The sequence below is a fragment of the Staurois parvus genome, unplaced genomic scaffold, assembly GCF_062004578.1.
Source record: "Staurois parvus isolate SC_StPar_1 unplaced genomic scaffold, SC_StPar_1.0 ptg000762l, whole genome shotgun sequence".
NCBI classification, from domain to species: Eukaryota; Metazoa; Chordata; class Amphibia; order Anura; family Ranidae; genus Staurois; species Staurois parvus.
Window position 1 is genome coordinate 62,110 of NW_028318558.1, and position 22,580 is coordinate 84,689.

Sequence of the window (22,580 nt, forward strand, 5' to 3'; positions counted from 1 at the left end):
ATACTGGATGAGAACACTTGGCATGTTTGCCACACATTGGGCACCAAAAGAAAGCCTGGCTCACAATCTCCATTCCAAATTATCCCAAAGGTATTCAGTAGGGTTGAGGTCAGGTGTCTGTGGAGGACACTTGAGTTCCTCCACACCAGACTGGCAAAACCATGTCTTTATGGAGCTGACTTTGTACACAGGGACACAGTCACGGTGGAAGAGAAAAGGGTCTTCACCCAACTGTTACTCCAAGGTTGGAGGAGCACAATTGTCTACAATGACTTTGTATGGTGGAGTATTACCAGTACCCTTCACTAGAGGCTCCTCAACTCCATCATTTGGAGGGGGGTCCTCATACTTTTGGCCATATAGTGGGGTGTGATGGTCAGATGCACATGGAACCCCAGCCAGAAAATGTCTGTTTTGTAGAGAGCAGTGAAGGGTAACAGATATTTATTGCTGTCTAGGTTCCTTGATCAGAGGTTTCCTCTTGCTTGCTTTTGATCACTGGGACTTTCTTTTTTAACTATTTTTGAATTGATTTGAATGGCAAGCTGCAGCATGTTTAATACAGCTACTTGGGGCATGCCCTGTCCTGGATCTGCCAGGATAGTCCCACATCTTGGACTTCTGTCCCAGAGATGCAGTGTCCTGGGACCACAGCATCATCCTTATCTAAGGTACTGATTTATTCCATAAGGCATTCATTATGGTGACCAGCCTGGGGCCTTGAATGGGTGTTCCCCACAGGCTGGGTTTGGGGGAGGTCACTCTGAGAAGTGGGCAGGGTGTGGCAGATTGTGGGCGTGGTTAAAGCCCAACTCCAAGAAACTTGAAAAGCCTCCCTTACATTGGACCATGACCAATGAGGTCATAGAAAAGTAGATTTTCTTACCCGATCCTCGACTCTTCCACACTGCTAGACTGGTTCCTGCAACGTCCTCTTCTCCAAGCTCCAGGGGTCTAAGGTCAAGACCAATCCAGGTCCATTATCACGTACCTGGTGATGGAGGCTGATGGAGAGAGGGCTTCCTTTGTGGCTAAGTTCTGGACTCCCCGGAGAGTGGGACAGCGGGAGTCAGGCCCAAAGTTGCACAGGTCGCCTGTAGGAGTGCTGGTTGGTGGTCCACTCAGAAGCACAGCTGGTGCACAGAGATAGGTCTGCAGACAGGAGGTGCCTGTGCGTGGTATACAAGCCCTTCTGCGATTTGGATGTTTACTGGGTAGTTGGTTCAAGCCAAGGTCAGGTACCAGGTGGGAATCAGAGCAGACGTAGTCAGATGGGATAGCCGAGGTCATACACAGAGGAACGAGAGAGTATTCGTAAGCCTGGCCGAGGTCAGATCAGGGGTATGGCAGAGTAGACAGGTCCAGGAGCAAGCAGAGTCAGTAACAGGAAATCATGGGTCACAGGAACAGGGCACGGGGAGCTAGAGATCATCCAGCAACTTGAGGAAGCGATGAGCCTCCTTATAAAGGCCGTCTGGCACCAAACTGAGGCTGATGTGTGCTTCTGCGGCCATGCAGAGTACTGGCAGAAGCCAGATCTTCCAGAACTTCTGCCATGGACAGGACCCTGACATCCATATTGCTGCATGACACAAGAACATGGGGGGGGGTCTGCAGAGAACATGAAATCAGTAAGTGTTTTTTTGCAGATCCTAGAATTTTCAGATATCCCAGTGTTGGGATTTAACTGTGTCTCAAGTACCTGGACTGGAATATTGGCTTGTAGGTCTTCTGCTTCTCCTTTTTCTGTCCAATCACAGGCTGGGGAAATGACGTGTAAGTGTTTCTTTACTGCCGCAAAACAATCAGGTTTTCTCCCCTTCCAGACAGATCTGTGTTGCAGAGCCGTGTAAATCTCAGGACTGGATGAACAGGTATAGAAACCCCTTGGCAGATATGGACTTAGCTGTTGGCCCGGATTTCACCTTTATTCCTCCATCTTGGATAATGACAACCAATCATTTCCATCCATCTGCCAGCCTTGCGCAGGACTCGATGTAGGGGACTGTAAGCCACCTGTAAGCACTTGGAGATAATGACTTGTGTCAGCTGCCGCTAAGAGGCCCTGTCTCCGGCTCGCTTTTCGCTTCAGCCTCCCGAAGCTCCATCCCCGAAGTTCGGTGTCTGCCTGTCTGACTTCCTCACCGATGATCAGACTGAGCAATTTTACTGTAATTGTCTCCAAACGTTCCCCATTATCTTATCACAAACTGACACACAATGAAATTTCCATCTGCTCGCAGCTCTGCCGGGATAAAAGCCTCATTTCACATCCGGTTATTTTTGGTTTAACTTTTTTTTTCTTTTTTTTTTTTTTGGCTGCTGCTTTTTTTTTTTTTCTGTTGTGTCGGGTAATAATAATTATAATAAAAATATTAATAAACACCCAAACCTGAACAAAAAAATCAATCATAATAATCTATTTATATTCCTATTACTTTTAAGATTATTATTATTATTATTATTATTATTATTATTAATAATATTATTTTTATATTTTTAAGGGTTAGGGGGTTATGGTTAATTATTATTTATTAATAAACACCCAAACCTGAACAAAAAAATCAATCATAATAATATTCTATTTATATTCCTATTACTTTTAAGATTATTATTATTATTTATTATTATTATTATTATTATTATTATTATTATTATTAATAATATTATTTTTATATTTTTAAGGGTTAGGGGGTTATGGTTAATTATTATTTATTAATAAACACCCAAACCTGAACAAAAAAATCAATCATAATAATATTCTATTTATATTCCTATTACTTTTAAGATTATTATTATTATTTATTATTATTATTTATTATTATTATTATTATTATTAATATTCATAATATTATTTTTATATTTTTAAGGGTTAGGGTTAATTATTATTTATTACATATTATTCATTCATTTTATGATTTATTTATGATTATTTTTATTTGCGTATTTATTTTACATCTACTTATTCATTTATTATTATTATTACTGATATTATTAACACACTAAGCCTAACAAAAAAAAATATATATATATGGGCAGCACAGTGACTAAATGGTTAGCACTTCCGCCTGGCAGTACTAGGGGTCGTTGGTTCGAATCCCAACCACGGCATCACCTGCCTGGAGTTTGCATGTTCTCCCTGTGCCTGCGTGGGTTTCCTCCGGGTCAAGGGCGGACTGACAACTCATGGGGCCCCGGGGCAACAGGGGATCATGGGGCTCCTGTGTCCTTGCCCAAACTCAAAAAAAGCCTATGAAAAAGGTACCAGGGGCATCTCATGGGGCCCCCTACTGACCCCGGGCCCTCGGGCAGTGCCCGAGCTTCCAAATGGTCAGTCCGCCCCTGCTCCGGGTACTCCGGTTTCTTCCCACACTCCAAAGACATGCTGGTAGGTTAATTGGCTCCTGTCTGCATTGGTCCTAGTATGTGTATGTATGAATGGGAGTTAGGGACCTTAGATTGTACGCCCCTTGAGGGTTAAGGACTGATGTGAATCAGCAGGGGCAGACTGACAACTCATGGGGCCCCCGGGCAATAGGGGATCATGGGGCCCCTGTGTTCTTGCCCAAGCTCAAAAAAGCCTATGAAAAAGGTACCAGGGGCATCTCATGGGGCCCCCTACTGACCCTGGGCCCGAGTTTCCAAATGGTCAGTCCGCCCCTGTGTGAATGTATAATATATATGTAAAGCACTGCATAAATTGACGGCGCTATGCAAGTACCTGAAATAAATAAATATATAACAGGAAGACAATACATAAAATATTAACCCCACTGTACCCTACCCTAACAAAAAAAATATAATCAATGAATAGTAATAAAAAAAAAAGCTGACGGAAAAGCTAAAAAACAGCAACAAATGATGCAACAGCTGATGTTTTTCTTTACTGGCTACAAAAAAAACAACAAAAAAAAAAAGGAACGCCTGATAAACGTATGACTATGCACCAAAAATGCTCAAATGTGAATCCAACCTCAGGGTGCCATTATGGCCACCCCTGCCATACTTTACATGGTAATTAATATGGAGTTTGACCCTCTTCCCATGTCCATTAATACAGAATTGCCCCCCTCCCTCCATGACCATTATTAAGGAGTTTCCACCTCTCCCCATGGGTCTTAATATGTAGTTTCCTCCTCCCCCCAGAGCCATTAATATGGAGTTTCTCCTTCTCCCCCATTGCCATTAATACAGAGTTGCCCCTTCCCTCTATGGCCATCAAATGGAGTTGCCCCTTTGTAGACTCCCCTGGAAAGGATGGAGGTGAGGTGTCTCCAGTGAAGGGTCCTGTTATTAATACATCATAAAAAAGACGTTGTAGACCATTGGGCTCTTCCATCCTTGTGGTAACAGTTGGGTGAAGACCCTTTTCTGTTCCACCATGACTGTGCCCCTGTGTACAATGCCAGCTCCATAAAGACTTGGTTTGACCAGTTTGGTGTGGAGGAACCACTCCATCCTTTCCAGGGGAGTCAAAAAATGTGTAGACTCCCCTGGAAAGGATGTGCCCCTCTGTACAAACCAAGCTCCATAAAGACATGGTTTGACCAGTTTGGTGTGGAGGAATCACTGGAGTGTCCTTCAGAGAGCCCCGACTTCAACCCTATTGAACAGCAGTGGTATTATACATTAAAATTACATCGTATGGTCAAAAATGTGTACACCCCCTGGAAAGGATGGAGTTGAGGTGTCTCCGGCAAAGGGTCCTGTTATTAATACATCATCAAAGACGTTGTAGGCCATTGGGCTCTTCCAACCTTGTGGTAACAGTTTGGTGAAGACCCTTTTCTGTTCCACCATGACTGTGCCCCTGTGTACAATGCCAGCTCCCTAAAGACATGGCATGTCCAGTTTGGTGTGGAGGAACCACTCCATCCTTTCCAGGGGAGTCAAAAAATGTGTAGATTCCCCTGGAAAGGATGGAGTTGAGGTGTCTCCAGTGAAGGGTCCTGTTATTATTACATCATCAAAGACGTTGTAGACCATTGGGCTCTTCCATCCTTGTGGTAACAGTTTGGTGAAGACCCTTTTCTGTTCCACCATGACTGCCCCTGTGTACAAACCAAGCTCCATAAAGACATGGTTTGACCAGTTTGGTGTGGAGGAACCACTGGAGTGTCCTTCACAAAGCCCCTGACTTCAACCCTATTGAACAGCATTGGCATTATATAGGGGCAGTCATGGTGGAACAGAAAAGGGTCTTCACCAAACTGTTACCACAAGGATGGAAGAGTCCAATGGTCTACAACGTCTTTTTACGATGTATTATTAACGGGACCCTTCACTGGAGACACCTCAACTCCATCCTTTCCAGGGGAGTCTACACATTTTTGACCATACAATGTAATTTTAGTGTATAATACCAATGCTGTTCAGTAGGGTTGAGGTCAGGGTTCCATGAAGGACAGTCCAGTGGTTCCTCCACACCAAACTGGTCAAACCATGTCTTTAGGGAGCTTGGTTTGTACACAGGGGCACAGTCATGGTGGAACAGAAAAGGGTCTTCATCAAACTGTTACCACAAGGTTGGAAGAGCCCAATGGTCTACAACGTCTTTGATGATCTATTAATAACAAGACCCTTCACTGGAGACACCTCAACTCCATCCTTGCCAGGGGAGTCTGCACGTTTTTTGACTCCCGTGGAAAGGATGGAGTGGTTCCTCCACACCAAACTGGTCAAACCATGTCTTTATGGAGCTAGCTTTGTAGACAGGGACACAGTCATGGTGGCACAGAAAAGAGTCTTCACCCAACTGTTACCACAAGGATGGAAGTGCCCAATGGTCTATAACGTCTTTTTCTGATGTATTAATAACAGGACCCTTCTCTGGAGACACCTCAACTCCATCCTTTCCAGGGGAGTCTACACATTTTTGACCATACGATGTCATTTTAGTGTATAATACCAATGCTGTTCAAAAGGGTTGAAGTCGGGGACTCTGTGAAGTACACTCCAGTGGTTCCTCCACATCAAACTGGTCAAACCAAGTCTTTATGGAGCTGGCTTTGTACACAGGGACAGTCATGGTGAAACAGAAAAGGGTCTTCACCAAACTGTTACCACAAGGTTGGAAAAGCCCAATGGTCTACAACTTCTTTGATGATGTATTATTAACAGGTCCCTTCTCTGGAGACACCTCAGCTCCATCCTTTCCAGGGGAGTCTACACGTTTTTGACCATACGATGTCATTTTAGTGCATAATACCAATGCTGTAAAACTCATCGACTTTGTGAACACCAAAATTGGCCACCAAAGGCCCATCACCAGATGCCACAGTTCTCCTTCAGCCCACTAGAGGCAGCGTTCCTCCAGACGGAGCATTTCCCCCCCAAATCCACCACGTGTAAAGCTCCAGAACTGAAGAGCGATTTGAATATTTATATATTTTGAAAAGACGATAATTTCAAAAGCTCCTAAATGCCAATATTTCCACAAGCAAAAAAAAAAAACAAAAATCTTGCAGAAAACGACATAAAAACAGTAAGAATCGCAGCCTGACTTAACAAGCCCGCTAATTAAACATCTCCCTCCAAACCATTAGAAAAAAAATTGTCAGAATATATCTCTTCCTCAATAGTCGGTTGAAAGGCTTGTTCATAATTAAGATGCTATTCAGTGAATACACGGAGCAGGGGGGGGGAGGGGCGGAGGGAGAAGATGCGGCGTGTGTGGATTTTGGCTGCTTCTCTAAACCGGAATATTCGGGTAGATTCGGGTCATGTACGTGAGATGGCGCTACTTACCCATCAACCGTGTGCTGGAAGACTGCCATTGGAGGCATTGGGGCCCCTAATAATATCATTATAGGGCCCTCCGACCCCCGAAGTCCCCAAAGGGTAAGTCCACCCAAAACTGATATTCCAGGGTCCGGTGCCTGCTGGAGAATTACCCCTCTGATGGCTTCTTCTGTCTTCGGAGAACTATGTTGGCGAGATCTTTATGTTGAGTTCCCCGGTCTGTACTCCTGCTGTGCCCATTATGAGGGGTTCCCACCATCCCTGTGCTGAGTTCTCGGGTCTGTACGCCCACTGTGCCCATTATCAGGAGTTCCCACCATTCCTGTGCTGACTTCCCAGGTCTGTACACCCTGCTGTGCCCATTATGAAGGGTTCCCACCATCCCTGTGCTGAGTTCCCGGGTCTGTACACCTGCTGTGCCCATTATGAGGGGTTTCCACCATCCCTGTGCTTAGTCCCTGGATCTGTGAACCTGCTGTTGCCATCATGAGGGGTTTCCACCACCCCTGTGCTGAGTTTCCGGGTCTGTACACCCGCTGTGCCCATTATGAGGTGTTCCCACCATCCCTGTGCCCAATTCCCGGGTCTGTACACCCTCTGTGCTCATTATGAGGGGTTTCCACCACCCCTGTGCTGAGTTTCCGGGTCTGTACACCCGCTGTGCCCATTATGAGGGGTTCCCACCATCCCTGTGCTGAGTTCCCAGGTCTGTACACTTGCTGTGCCCATTATGAGGGGTTCCCACCATCCCTGTGCTGAGTTCCCCGGTCTGTACTCCTGCTGTGCCCATTATGAGGGGTTTCCACCATCCCTGTGCTGAGTTCCCGGGTCTGTACGCCCGCTGTGCCCATTATGAGGGGTTCCCACCATCCCTGTGCTGAGTTCCCGGGTCTGTACGCCCGCTGTGCCCATTATCAGGAGTTCCCACCATTCCTGTGCTGACTTCCCAGGTCTGTACACCCTGCTGTGCCCATTATGAAGGGTTCCCACCATCCCTGTGCTGAGTTCCCGGGTCTGTACACCTGCTGTGCCCATTATGAGGGGTTTCCACCATCCCTGTGCTTAGTCCCTGGATCTGTGAACCTGCTGTTGCCATCATGAGGGGTTTCCACCACCCCTGTGCTGAGTTTCTGGGTCTGTACACCCGCTGTGCCCATTATGAGGTGTTCCCACCATCCCTGTGCCCAATTCCCGGGTCTGTACACCCTCTGTGCTCATTATGAGGGGTTTCCACCACCCCTGTGCTGAGTTTCCGGGTCTGTACACCCGCTGTGCCCATTATGAGGGGTTCCCACCATCCCTGTGCTGAGTTCCCAGGTCTGTACGCCCGCTGTGCCCATTATGAGGGGTTCCCACCATCCCTGTGCTGAGTTCCCGGGTCTGTACGCCCACTGTGCCCATTATGAGGGGTTCCCGCCATCCCTGTGCTGAGTTCCCGGGTCTGTACACCTGCTGTGCCCATTATGAGGGGTTCCCACCATCCCTGTGCCGAGTTCTCGGGTCTGTACGCCCGCTGTGCCCATTATGAGGGGTTCCCGCCATCCCTGTGCCGAGTTCCCGGGTCTGTACGCCCGCTGTGCCCATTATGAGGGGTTCCCACCATCCCTGTGCTGAGTTCTCTGGTCTGTACACTTGCCATCATGAGGGGATCCAAAGAGTAAGATATACTGTGATCTTCCATTGCTGAATACACAGGTGAGATTCGTCTGGGAGCCGGAAGATTTATATTGCTGTCCATCCAGACCCGAGATTACACAGCTCTGCTACATAGCTTTTTCCCACTCTCAGTGGACTGCAGTGCCCTCTGAAGAGCAGTACGCATCTGGATTGCTTTTCAGAGGTCATTTGACAGGCAGCGAGGAGGCGTTCTATCACCTCACTGCCTGATTTGACCCTGGAATGCTGCACTACCACACTGCACTGCACATCGCTATGGTCCTATTGAACTTACTAGGGGGTACCACCTGCAAACTCTACAACTAGGGGCGGACTGACAACTCATGGGGCCCCCGGGCAATAGGGGATCATGGGGTCCCTGTGTACTTGCCCAAAGTCAAAAAAGCCTATGAAAAAGGTACCAGGGGCATCTCATGGGGCCCCCTACTGACCCCGGGCCCTCGGTCAGTCCGCCCCTGTCTACACCCCAACTTATAAATGCCATGGCGATGAAGCAAATCCAGTGAAACTGCTCCTACATTCACCTATGTGAATGGAGACAATATTGAACGTTCCCCTTTTTAGTTCCTCTACAGGTCGAATGTAATCCATACAAAATAGGATGGTTCAGGAAAATACCAATGATGACCACTAGGTGGAGCTAAGGATTATAAGAAGACTGATCCTCAGCTCCATCTGGTGGCCGTATTGTAGTATTTTCCTGAACCACTCTTTTTTTTTTTTTCTGAATTAATAGCATTCAACCTGTAGAGGAAATGGAAGGAGAACATTCGGTTTTTGTGCCAATCGGACAAACAAACACGACCGCGGTTCCACTCAACTAGATATGCAATTTATTTCTTTTTTCCCACTAGGAATCTTTCGTAGACAGGAGGAGGAGAAGAATAAAATTCCTCTGACAGAAGAAAATTGAGGGGCGAAAAAAACTAAAAGTCGAATATACGGGTGATCTTTATATATCGTTTTTATACTGCATTGATTCCTGAATCCCGACTCTGTTCTGGAATGACACTCTCAGATCCTCCCGCTTCAGCGCAGCAGATAATTTTGGCCGCGTCTAGCGGGGCGGCCGGTCCGTCCCAGGAAGGTTTTGGGTAATCGAGGCGCTGCGCGGGCCCCGGTGAAATTGCGATCGTCTTTAATGACCCGTGCGAATACGAACCCGTCTGTGTTTCTCCGCAAAATATCATAACCGTCGGACACATTCATAATAGATTACACGAGGATGGAAGCTGGAAATGTGCAGGAGGCGTGCAGGGGCCCCGCCGTGTTATGTATTCTGCACCGCGCCGCCAAAAATCCTTTCCTCTCCCAGAGAGAGGCGGGCTCGGCTCTTCTAAGCAGCGCTACGCTGAAAACCGCGCTCCTTTCACCCAATCTGCTTCTGATGTGAAGAATAATCAGGATATGGAGATGTGTGGGAGCTGCCGGAGCTCCTTCTGAAGATGCCGGTTCCCTGGCTGTCATGATGGTTATTTGTGAATAATTGGTTGCAATCTTGTTCTGGGTCAGCGACAGCATATCGTGCCGATGATGGGTGTCCTTTAATGGAAGGATCTTCCACTCCCTTCGACTCTACCATAGTAGATTGGTTATAGGGTTATAGAGGGTTAGGATGGGAGGTAGTGTAAGGAAAGTGCCTGGGGTATGAAGGGTTAATGTACTGGGGTACGGGAAGGGTTAGTGTTAGGGTCACCAGGAAGGGGGGTAGTGTTACAGTTACAAGATTAATAAGGGGGTAAGTGTTGTGATTATAGAAAGGATTAGGGTTGGAGGAAGGGTTGGAGGAAGGGTTAGTGTTGGGGTTGTAGGGAGGGTTGGTGTTAGGGTTGGAGGAAGGGTTGGTGTTAGGGTTGGAGGAAGGGTTGTTGTAGAGGAAGGGCTTGTGTTGGAGTTAGAGGAAGGGTTGGTGTTAGGGATGGAGGAAGGGTTAGTGTTGGGGTTATAGGGAGGGTTGGTGTTAGGGTTGGAGGAAGGGTTGGTGTTAGGGTTGGAGGAAGGGTTGGTGTAGAGGAAGGGCTTGTGTTGGAGTTAGAGGAAGGGTTGGTGTTGGGGTTGGAGGAAGGGTTAGTGTTAGGGTTGGAGGAAGGGTTAGTGTTAGGGTTATAGGGAGGGTTGGAGGAAGGGTTGGTGTAGAGGAAGGGCTTGTGTTGGAGTTAGAGGAAGGGTTGGTGTTAGGGTTGGAGGAAGGGTTAGTGTTAGGGTTGGAGGAAAGGTTAGTGTTAGGGTTATAGGGAGGGTTGGTGTTAGGGTTGGAGGAAGGGTTGGTGTTAGGATTGGAGAAAGGGTTGTTGTAGAGGAAGGGCTTGTGTTGGAGTTAGAGGAAGGATTGGTGTTAGGGTTGGAGGAAGGGTTAGTGTTGGGGTTATAGGGAGGGTTGGTGTTAGGGTTGGAGGAAGGGTTAGTGTTAGGGTTATAGGGAGGGTTGGTGTTAGGGTTGGAGGAAGGGTTAGTGTTAGGGTTATAGGGAGGGTTGGTGTTAGGGTTGGAGGAAGGGTTGGTGTTAGGATTGGAGGAAGGGTTGTTGTAGAGGAAGGGCTTGTGTTGGAGTTAGAGGAAGGGTTGGTGTTAGGGATGGAGAAAGGGTTAGTGTTGGGGTTATAGGGAGGGTTGGTGTTAGGGTTGGAGGAAGGGTTGGTGTTAGGGTTGGAGGAAGGGTTGGTGTAGAGGAAGGGCTTGTGTTGGAGTTAGAGGAAGGGTTGGTGTTAGGGTTGGAGGAAGGGTTAGGGTTGGAGGAAGGGTTGGTGTAGAGGAAGGACTTGCGCATGTGCGGTGTGCCCGGCCGCACTAACGTGTGAGCATTGGGACCAGGGCACCCGCGATTGCAGCGGCGCTCGCGCACTTGCGATCGAGGGCGCGAGCCTGACACCAATCAGGGTGCAGGGCGCCCTATTTAAAACGGGTTAGGACTGCATTGAATTGCCGTATGGTCTTACCTGTTTCCTGAAGTTCCTGATTAGTAGATTGCCTTGTTGCCGACCCTGCCTGACCCTGATTTGCTGTCCGTCTCCTGTTCTGATCCCTGGCTTGTGTGACCATTCTCCTGCATAACCCCGCACGTTCTGATCTCCTGTTAATGAACCCGGCTTGTGACCTGTTTATTCCTCTGCCTGCTGATTTTGTACCACGCTGCCACCACTGTTACCGACCCAGCCTGCCCAACGCTGCTCCTGTTACCTCCTCACATCAGACTCTCACCTGCTATACACCTTTAATGGTACTTCTACCACAGCTGGGTGAACCCAGGGGCCGCAACCTGGGTTCGGTCTGCTCCAAGTCCATCCCCACCATCAGGGGCCCTGGTGAAGAAGCAGGTAGGGGCTTAGAATCCACTCCTTGGGGGAATCCAGTCTGTGGAGCGCTAGAGGCTACCGCAGTAGTATCCCTGACAGAGTTAGAGGAGGGGTTAGTGTTATAGGGTGGGCTGTGTGTTAGGGTTTCCAGAGAGGGTTGTGTTAGGATTAGAGGAAGGGTTGGTGTTAGGGTTAGAGGAAGGGTTGGTGTTGGGGTTAGAGGAAGGGTTGGTGTTGGGGTTAGAGAAAGGGTTGGTGTTGGGGTTAGAGGAAGGGTTGGTGTTAGGGTTAGAGGAAGGGTTGGTGTTAGGGTTAGAGGAAGGGTTGGTGTTAGGGTTAGAGGAAGGGTTGGTGTTAGGGTTAGAGGAAGGGTTGGTGTTAGGGTTAGAGGAAGGGTTGGTGTTAGGGTTAGAGGAAGGGTTGGTGTTTAGGTTAGAGGAAGGGTTGGTGTTTGGGTTAGAGGAAGGGTTGGTGTTTGGGTTAGAGGAAGGGTTGGTGTAGAGGAAGGGCTTGTGTTGGAGTTAGAGGAAGGGTTGTTGTTTGGATTAGAGGAAGGGTTGGTGTTGGGGTTATAGGGAGGGTTAATGTGAGGGTTACAGACAGGGTAGTTGGTCTGCTTATGGAAAGGGTTGGTGTTAGGGTGAGAGGAAGGGTTGGTGTTGGGGTTAGAGGAAGGGTTGGTGTTGGGGTTAGAGAAAGGGTTGGTGTTGGGGTTAGAGGAAGGGTTGGTGTTGGGGTTAGAGGAAGGGTTGGTGTTAGGGTTAGAGGAAGGGTTGGTGTTAGGGTTAGAGGAAGGGTTGGTGTTAGGGTTAGAGGAAGGGTTGGTGTTTGGGTTAGAGGAAGGGTTGGTGTTTGGGTTAGAGGAAGGGTTGGTGTAGAGGAAGGGCTTGTGTTGGAGTTAGAGGAAGGGTTGTTGTTTGGATTAGAGGAAGGGTTGGTGTTGGGGTTATAGGGAGGGTTAATGTGAGGGTTACAGACAGGGTAGTTGGTCTGCTTATGGAAAGGGTTGGTGTTAGGGTGAGAGGAAGCGTTGGTGTTAGGGTTACAGACAGGGTAGTTGCTTTTATTATTGAGAGCGTTACTGTTAGGGTTGGAGGAAGAGTTGGTGTTGGTGGAGAAAGAGTTGGCGTAGAAGAAGGATTGTTGTTAGGGTTGGTGTAGAGGAAGGGTTGGTGTTGGGGTTAGAGGAAGGGTTGGTGTAGAGGAAGGGTTGGTGTAGAGGAAGGGTTGGTGTTGGGGTTAGAGGAAGGGTTGGTGTAGAGGAAGGGTTGGTGTTGGGGTTAGAGGAAGGGTTGGTGTAGAGGAAGGGTTGGGGTTAGAGGAAGGGTTGGTGTTGGGGTTAGAGGAAGGGTTGGTATTAGTGTAGAGGAAGGGTTGGTGTTGGGGTTAGAGGAAGGTTTGGGTTAGAGTAAGGGTTGGTGTTGGGGTTAGAGGAAGGGTTGGTGTAGAGGAAGGGTTGGTGTAGAGGAAGGGTTGGTGTTGGGGTTAGAGGAAGGGTTGGTGTAGAGGAAGAGTTGGTGTTATGGTTACAGCAAGGGTTGGTGTAGAGGAAGGGTTGGTGTTGGGGTTAGAAGAAGGGTTGGGTTAGGGTTAGAGGGAGGTTTGGTGTTAGGGTTATAGAGGGTTTGTGTTAGAGGAACAGTTTGTGTTAGAGTTAAAGGGATGGTTAGTGTCGGGGTTACAGAGAAGGTAAGTGTGAGGGTTAAGGAGAGGGTTTGGTGGTTACAGGGAGGGTTAGTGTTAAGGTTACGAGTGTTGAGGTTATGGGGAGGAATATTGTGAGGACTACAATGAGGGTTAGTGTTTGGGTCACTGAGAGGGTTAGCATTGGGGTTACTGTACTGGGACTGTAACTGATTGTGGATGGACCAACCATATCTTTCCGTTTTCTCGTTGTCTGATCATGTCGTGTGTTGCTCTGTCCATGTAGACTGGAAGGGAAGGACCAGCGATCAGGTAGAACCATAGAGTCTGCAGCTCTGCCTCAATCTGTGCTTTCCAGGGGCAGGGATAGTTGGGTCACCGCAAGCTGCTTGGGCTACTTTTCCAGAGAACCTGATTCTTTGTCCTGCAGGTGTTCCAGTCAAAGAGCTTCAATGCAGACAGTGCCTACTGCGCCGTCTCTTTAGATAACCCACAGTGCTCTGAGAGCTCTTTGTCAAGTATTGAATGTTTCCTATAAAAACAAATCTGCAGTTAACCTTCCTTTCTGAGTGCATTCAGAAAGCCCTGAGATGACAAGAGACAGGTTTGCTTTGAAGTTGCGTCCGGCAGATGTTCCGGTTTATTTGTGTCCCCAGATTAGGATGGGAGGGATATGGGAGACACCGAAACACCAACAACTCCCATAAGTGCGCTGTCTGAGGTTTCTTTTTCTGTGATCTGCTGTGAGCCGCGATTGAGACAATAAGGCTTTTAAAAGTACATTATACAAATTAATGATGCTGAAATTATTTATTGTAGTGATACCCCGTATTATGGGAGAGCTATTATCCAGATCCACTTTATTGTCCGCTGTACAGGGAAATATATCCCACATCTGACAGCTATTTAATTGTAGAAAAATAATGGAGCTTTTATTATATTTGTTGGGTCGGGGCCACGGTTCGGCGTACATTGACGTCTACCTGCTCCATCCAAAACTGCTTTTGGAGATAGAGGTCTCCTTTGGCCACCTTGGCATGGTATCAGTAGTGGGTGTCCTTCCTCCACCTAGGCTGGACGTGTTGGATTCGGTGTCATTTATCGTTCCACCTGAAGATGTTTTTTGTAAAATTTTGGATAAAGCAAGAAGGACTTGAAGTCCTGTCAGGTTTTTATGGCTCCCTGCTTGGGACTCTCTTTATTGGTCTGGTGCAGTGAACTCCAAAATGCCGCCCTTTGCTTGCCATTATCCTTCCCCTGAAACACTATTTCTGCCACTGATACAGATCACTATTCCTCCCACTGACACCAATGATGGGGCACTATTCCTCCCACTGACACCAATGATGGGGCACTATTCCTCCCACTGATACCAATGATGGGACACTATTCCTCCCACTGACACCAATGATGGGGCACTATTCCTCCCACTGATACCAATGATGGGGCACTATTCCTCCCACTGACACCAATGATGGGGCACTATTCCTCCCACTGACACCAATGATGGGGCACTATTCCTCCCACTGACACCAATGATGGGGCACTATTCCTCCCACTGACACCAATGATGGGGCACTATTCCTCCCACTGACACCAATGATGGGGCACTATTCCTCCCACTGACACCAATGATGGGGCACTATTCCTCCCACTGACACCAATGATGGGGCACTATTCCTCCCACTGACACCAATGATGGGGCACTATTCCTCCCACTGACACCAATGATGGGGCACTATTCCACCCACTGACACCAATGATGGGGCGCTATTCCTCCCACTGACACCAATGATGGGGCGCTATTCCTCCCACTGACACCAATGATGGGGCACTATTCCTCCCACTGATACCAATGATGGGGCACTATTCCTCCCACTGATACCAATGATGGGGCACTATTACTCCCACTGACACCAATGATGGGGCACTATTCCTCCCACTGACACCAATGATGGGACACTATTCCTCCCACTGATAACAATGATGGGGCACTATTCCTCCCACTGATACCAATGATGGGGCACTATTCCTCCCACTGACACCAATGATGGGACACTATTCCTCCCACTGACACCAATGATGGGGCACTATTCCTCCCACTGACACCAAGGATGGGGCACTATTCCTCCCACTGACACCAAGGATGGGGCACTATTCCTCCCACTGACACCAATGATGGGGCGCTATTCCTCCCACTGACACCAATGAGGGGGCACTATTCCTCCCACTGACACCAATGAGGGGGCGCTATTCCTCCCACTGACACCAATGATGGGGCACTATTCCTCCCACTGACACCAATGATGGGGCACTCTTTCTCCCACTGACACAAACAATGCGGCACTATTCCTTCCACTGACACCAATGATGGGGCATTATTCCTCCACAATAAGGGGGTGCTGCAGCTGCACAGGGATGCGCAGGACCTGTAGGAGGAGTTCTGTCTTTCTCTCTGCTGCCGACTGCTGAGATGGGGGGGGGGGCAATGACCAGCTTCTCCACAGCTGGAAGTGCAGGATCTGGAGGAGGAGTTCTGCCCTCCCCTCTGCTGTTGACCATTGAGACAAGGTGGGAGTGGAGATAAGTTGGCTGCCATAGCTGCAGGAGGGTGGGAATGGAGACTAGTGGAGTCCACAGCAGCCGGAGAAATGCAAGGGCCAAGTGAAATGGCCTGGTGGGCCAGATTCAGGACTTGTGCATGACACATGCCATAGAGGGTCACGTAGTGATGGATTTAGATATGTGGGGGGGGGGGGGGGGGGTCAGTATTTTCTTGGTGTTGGTGGGTTGGATTTTGTTGACCAGAGTTAAACATTAATGGACTTGTTCTATTGTTGAGGTGGAAAACCAGTCAAAGCGTTTTTCTTTTCGGAAGGGTTGGTTGGATACCACACCGATGAAGCCTTTTATTTTCATAGTAGAGGACCTACGGCATCTTTGAAATTTTTACTCGCTTCTTTCATGGATTGTGTTGTCACCAGGACAGGAAATGAGGAGAAATCTTCCCAGCAGGGCTGTAGACTGCAATGAACACCCCGTAGAACTACTTACCCACTCTGTCCAAATTGAAAAAAAAAAAAAATTGGGGGGCATTATTAATATTATTATTATACAGTATTTATAAAGCGCCAATAGTTCGCTCAGCGCTGAAATTGGAGCTACGTGGTCATTTTCAGGCTGTGGCATCTGTGACGGGAGTGACTTTTGGGGGTGGGGGGACCCCTGTCTCAGCTCCCCATGTTCCCATTATGTGTAAGTCACCCTGTGCCTGTTAGGTGTGCAGAATGAAATGTTCTAATATTGGTGTGGGGGTTGTTCATTGTTCTCTGCCATGCGGCTGCATCCCATTGTTCTAGCAAACTATTATGGGATGTAATGTTTGTGTATTGGTATGGGGGTTGTTCATTGTCTACTGCCAGGTGGTGTATCCTATTGTTCTATTGCGTGTCTTGGTTTGGTGGGGGGTGTTTCCTGAAGCCCTTCTCCCTGATGGGACGGCCTGCTGATGTGTTTCCTGTTCCTGGTTGTATTTTCCCGCCCTGTGTATATATCTTGTGTTTGTGTTAAAATAAAGCAGTTCACTTCCTGTCTTAAGAAGTCTGGTGCCGTCTCATCCTGTATGGTCAGCGGTGAAGTCCGTGGATCTGTGCTCAGACAGGGAAGTCGGAGTCTAACGGAAATACCCTAGTGTAGTCCGGGTCCGGTTCCGTTACAGCATCCTTAAATTAACCTGAAGTTTTCATGAATTGAACACTGCTGGATATAGCACCAAAGCCTACAAAGAAATCTCTTCAAAAAAGAGCAAAGGATTCTGGGTAAATGGCAGTTTTGAATGTAAGTCTTGAGCCTCCCTCGTTTCTCATTAATTTTGAAACCTTTCTAAGTAATTCTGGCAAATCCTCAGGAAAAGTTTCAAACAAAGCTGCCAGAAGAAAGTCAAAGTCTGGTGACCCATATGTACTGGCGACCTTGCCACGCCACCCGCAGGCACACATGGCGCAGACGATATCTCACATTCACCGTACAAGCGCACAGATGAAAGATACTCGTGTCTGATGTATTTTTAATGCTCCTTTTGCCCAGAGGCCTCTCTGAGAATTCAATGCCCTCCCCCCCCTTCCCGGCAGGCGAGTAGTTAACATGTTTCGGGCCCCAGGTGCTGCTCTCTCCTCCATCTGCCAGCTCCGGGACTTGGGCACGTGCCGGGCATGGCTCTGAACGGTTCTGAGAAGCCAAGTCTGTCTCTGAATATTTCATAAGGATAAATTCTCTCCCGCCGCACGCACTCCGCTGCCGTGGAAGAGCTTTAAAGACGCCTCTTGTGTCGCCACCGCGCTCAGCTGACATAATTTAACCCTTGTTCTCAGGTATGCGCTATTTTACTTATGAATTATTAACAGGTCTGATTCATTTTCATTGAGTTTGCAGAGGGAAGCTGGTGGAGGAATCACAGGCGTTGCGTATTAATAGCCAAGACTCTTGCCGCTGGATGTTTTAATGTAAGCATAGGCATGCAGTCCTCTGAATGTCCCTTTTGTAGTAAGCTGAAAACACATGCTGGTCTATTCTAACTGTAAATGGTTGACAGGTTCACTTTACATGGATGACAGCTGTGTTGGTCGATAATGTTCTCATGGGGGAGTTGGTTCTGCTAGTTGATGTAAGAGGCTTCTAGATTTAGCTTGGCCATCAGGTTTGGGTACTAGGGCATTGGAGCCAGGAAATGTTCAGAATGGACGCTTGGTGGTCATACATCGTATCTGTTTTGGGTACTAGGGCACTGGAGCCAGGAAGTGTTCAGAATGGACATTTGGTGGTCTACATTGCATCAGTTTTTGGTACTAAGGTACTGGAGCCAGGAAGTGTTCAGAATGGACATTTGGTGGTCATACGTTGCATCTGTTTTGGGTACTGGGGCACTGGAACCAGGAAGTGTTCAGAATGGACATTTGGTGGTCATACATTGCATCTGTTTTGGGTAGTAAGGCACTGGAGCCAGGAAGTGGTCAGAATGGACATTTGGTGGTCATACATTGCATCTGTTTTGGGTACTAAGGCACTGGAGCCAGGAAATGTTCAGAATAGACGTTTGGTGGTCATATGTTGCATCTGTTTTGGGTACTAAGGCACTGGAACCAGGAAGTGTTCAGAATGGACATTTGGTGGTTATACATTGCATCTGTTTTGGGTACTGCGGCACTGGAGCCAGGAAGTGTTCAGAATGGACATTTGGTGGTCATACGTTGCATTTGTTTTGGGTACTAAGGTACTGGAGTCAGGAAGTGTTCAGAATGGACATTTGGTGGTCATGCATTGCATCTGTTTTGGGTACTAGATCATTGGAGTCAGGAAAAGTTCAGAATGGACATTTGGTGGTCATACATTGCATCTGTTTTGGGTACTAGGGCACTGGAGTCAGAAAGTGTTCAGAATGGACATTTTGGTGGCCATACGTTGCTTCTGTTTTGGGTACTAAGGCATTGGAGTCAGAAAGTGTTCAGAATGGATGTTTGGTGGTCATACGTTGCATCTGTTTTGGACACCAGGGCATTGGAGCCAGAAAGTGTTCAGAATGGACATTTGGTGGTCATGCATTGCATCTGTTTTGGGTACTAGATCATTGGAGTCAGGAAAAGTTCAGAATGAACATTTGGTGGTCATACATTGCATCTGTTTTGGGTACTAGGGCACTGGAGTCAGAAAGTGTTCAGAATGGACATTTTGGTGGCCATACGTTGCTTCTGTTTTGGGTACTAAGGCATTGGAGTCAGAAAGTGTTCAGAATGGATGTTTGGTGGTCATATGTTGCATCTGTTTTGGACACCAGGGCATTGGAGCCAGAAAGTGTTCAGAATGGACATTTGATAGTCATATGTAGCATCTGTTTTGTGGGAACAAGAACACCGGAGCCAGTAGGCATTCAGTATGGACACTTGGTGGTCATACGTTGTATCTGTTGTGGGTACTAGAGCAGTGGAGCCAGGAAATGTTTAGAATGGATATTTGGTCGTCATACGTTGCATCTGTTTTGGGTGCTCGGGTAGTGGAGCCAGGAAAAGTTAAGAATTGACATTTGGTGGTCATATGTTGCATTGGGCTCTGTGTAGGACAAGAGATACAAAGGGGCTGTCTGTGAATTCAGGAATTTGGCATTGGATGAGCCTGTACAAGCTCAGAGATGTATTCAGGGTCCTCCTAGATGTTTGCTAGGCATCTGCAAAGAATTAGAGAGGTTTGCCGCCTATGTGAGGTTTAAGTGTGGTGCTTTATCAGTTGTCACTTTCCCTGGCAGGAGCTATGCAGCAGTACTAATGAGGGTGGAGAAGCCATGCAAGTGCCTGGAGGTATGTGGGAATGTGGCTCATTATAAAGGAATGCCTGGTCAGATCCCCTGCCACCTCCTGTGATTCAAGAACCACCTTGTACAAGGCTGTATGTGGTACACAGGGAAGTCTGTGAGTTCAAGAAGTTTCTTTGCTTTCCACAAGAAACTACTAATCTCAGAAAAGCCTGGTTCCTTCAAAGATAAATCTGCTCTCTGAAGTTGTATATGCTTTCAAAGAAAGGTTCCTCCCACCATTTTGGGATGAAGCCATTACCCCAACTGTCCATCTTTTAGAACCAAATCCCTTCATCCATCTTTACTCCTCCATTGTTCCTCCTTTTGGTCTGATGTGTAGAAATGTCTATAAATGTATAATTTTACTACCAAAAGTGTTAATACTGCACTAAACCTTCCATTTACCCTCTCAATGGTTGCAAGGACGGAAAGTAGAGGGATTCTTTCCAGTAGAATTACTGGCTGGAGTAGGGCTTTATTTGTGTCCCTGTATTGAAATCTTAGTAGGATTGACTTTTATGACTTTGGATTAAAAATGCCACTTGATTGGCTACCGTGGTGATTTATAAGTTTGTACCTGGAACAAGTATGCAAGTCAGGAGTTCTGAATTCCCTAGCTGTGTGATTATTTTTTTTTTTTCCTGGCCTGTGGCTCAGAAATGAACTGGACACAGATGGCCAGACAATTAGTTGTTTCAAAGAGCTAAGCAATGGCACCATACAGATTTCTCTCTAAAGTTCCCCTTTCACCACTGTAAAGCTGGACTTGCCCTGTTAGAGAAGTGCCAAATCAGGAATGCCATATCAAACTACATGACATTTTCTGCATCTCCGGGGAACCTGCACTGTGGAGACCTCCACTCTTGAGTTGCTCTGCACACCTGCTGTACCTATGAGGGGCTCCCACCAACGCTGCAGGATTTTTTTTTTCTATTCTTTATTTTAACTAATCCTAAGGGATACAGGTGGTACAATATCAATAGGCAAGTGTCAACCAATCTATACAGTGGACTCATTCTTCTACAACATCAGAGAGTGTCCTAGCAAGATCACGTCTCCAAAGCCACCATTAAGCAATACATAGTAATGTACATTATGTAACTTTACCAAAGGCTGTGTGGAGCTTAAGATTTAAAACGGTGATTTACCAGCTGGCTCTCGTTTTGTGAAGCCTCCATACCTAACTGAGACCACCTCTGCGTGTACAAACGTGGAACCCAATAAGCCTGTAACAGGGCAAGGATCCTAAAGCAGGGAGGAGAGAGAACATTTTTAAAAAATACAAGGACCAAAGGCTGGAACTGTGCGGAATCCCGGTGGCCGTGTGACTATGAGTCCAGCTTGGGTTTTCCAAAAGGATCAAGCAAATCCTAAAGTATGCCCTACGCCTGAGAGCCCATTATGACTTGATATTCAGGAGAGCACATGAACTCCATCCAATTAAACCAGATTTTATTACAGCATTCTTCCCAGTGGTTGGCAGAAGCCATCAAAGTGTCCATCTGGTGAGTCTTTTATCCTGGCGAACCGCAGCCGGACTGATGGTGCAGTGGTCTGCTTCCAACACAACAGTATGCATACTTTCACTGCATTTAGTAAGTGTAGCAAAAGAGATCATTTATAGTGTTAAATGGAGAAGAAAGGCTGCCGCATCCATGGGCATCTGTATATCCATCAATTTAAAGTTCCATTGGTGAAATGGGGTCCAAAAGGCAGCAAGTCCAGAGCAAGACCAAAATACGTGATGCGTGGTGCCCTTCTCTTCTTGGCACCTCCAGCAAAGTAGAGAACTCTGTGGGAACAACTTGTGAAGGGTCAACTGGGCCCTATACCACCTAAGTTAAAATGTATAGCTTGTCTCCTGAGTTTTGAAAGATATTGAGTCCTTGTATGTCATTTGAATGATTCTTCTTGCTGCTGGTAAGTGAACCACTGCTAAATTTTTGTTTATTTTGTTTTATGAAGAATACATGGTGAGGTGTGGGGATAATCCAAGGTTGGAAGAAACGAAACTGGGAAAAATGACACACGACCTCACCAGTGAAGTCCTCAAATATAGAAAGAAACCAAGGGTTAGCCAATCCTATTGTAGCACTACCCCCTTAGGGGCCGCTTAGTTTGAATTGAGTCCCCCTATGCTCTGCATGGCCAGGCAACGTGCATGTTCCACACCTTGCACATTGGAGTTGAAGGACAGTCCTTGAGCTTGGTTTTGTGATTTTTATTAAGGGGTTAAAAATTTGGATGGGGTCTAGGGGTATATGGGATGCAAGAGGAACTGCAGAACGTGAGGACAAACTCCTTATCAGCTATGTACAGAAATGTGGATAGCAACAGTCTATTTCCTTGAAGCGTTCCAAAGACTCTTCTTAGTGTACCTCCTCAAACCCCGGGTGATTACTCCTCTTCACCTGTTTGCACTGCACAAGGGGGCCGAAGAGCTGTTAATTTAGAAACCGTTCCAGATGAGAAGCTAGTTGGGTATTGCACCTAACTTCCCTTTCCCCTTATTCTGCCCAGGGGGTGTAGGAATGCTCACACTATCCTTTGCTGTCAGCTTAGTGGGTTGGTGGCAGTCTTCAGGCCTTTTGCTGGGCTGGCTCCTTCTCTGCTGCCCAGGATGTCCTCCCAAAGAGACAGTGGTACCATAGAGATCCTCATTTCCAGCAACCTGCCTGTAGGAAGGCCCCCTCCCTGGGGCCCGTTCCAGGCTCCACACTCCAGCCTTCCTCAATCCATCTTCCACTTGACACTGCACACCTTCCCCCAGGCTCTGCCATATTTGAGGGTTGCCCTGCTCACCATGCCCAGCCTCTTGCCGAGGGATTGGCCAAGGTCCCTCAAGCATGCAGATCTGGGCCTCCTCCCCTCCTGCAGAAAGC

General features: G+C 47.4%; 1 long non-coding RNA gene across 3 annotated transcripts in view; it reads left to right on the plus strand.

Moving 5' to 3' along the window:
• LOC149444924 (uncharacterized) overlaps positions 1 to 22,580 on the plus strand; it is a 98,520-nt gene that overhangs the window by 14,733 nt on the left and 61,207 nt on the right. Inside the window, exon 1 of one of the 3 annotated variants that reach the window (XR_016306510.1) lies at positions 17,561 to 17,725. The exons of the other annotated variants lie outside the window; for them this stretch is intronic. This is a non-coding gene — a long non-coding RNA (uncharacterized LOC149444924). Of the gene's footprint in view, positions 1 to 17,560; positions 17,726 to 22,580 lie in introns of those variants that run through there. 3 annotated transcript variants of the gene reach the window in all.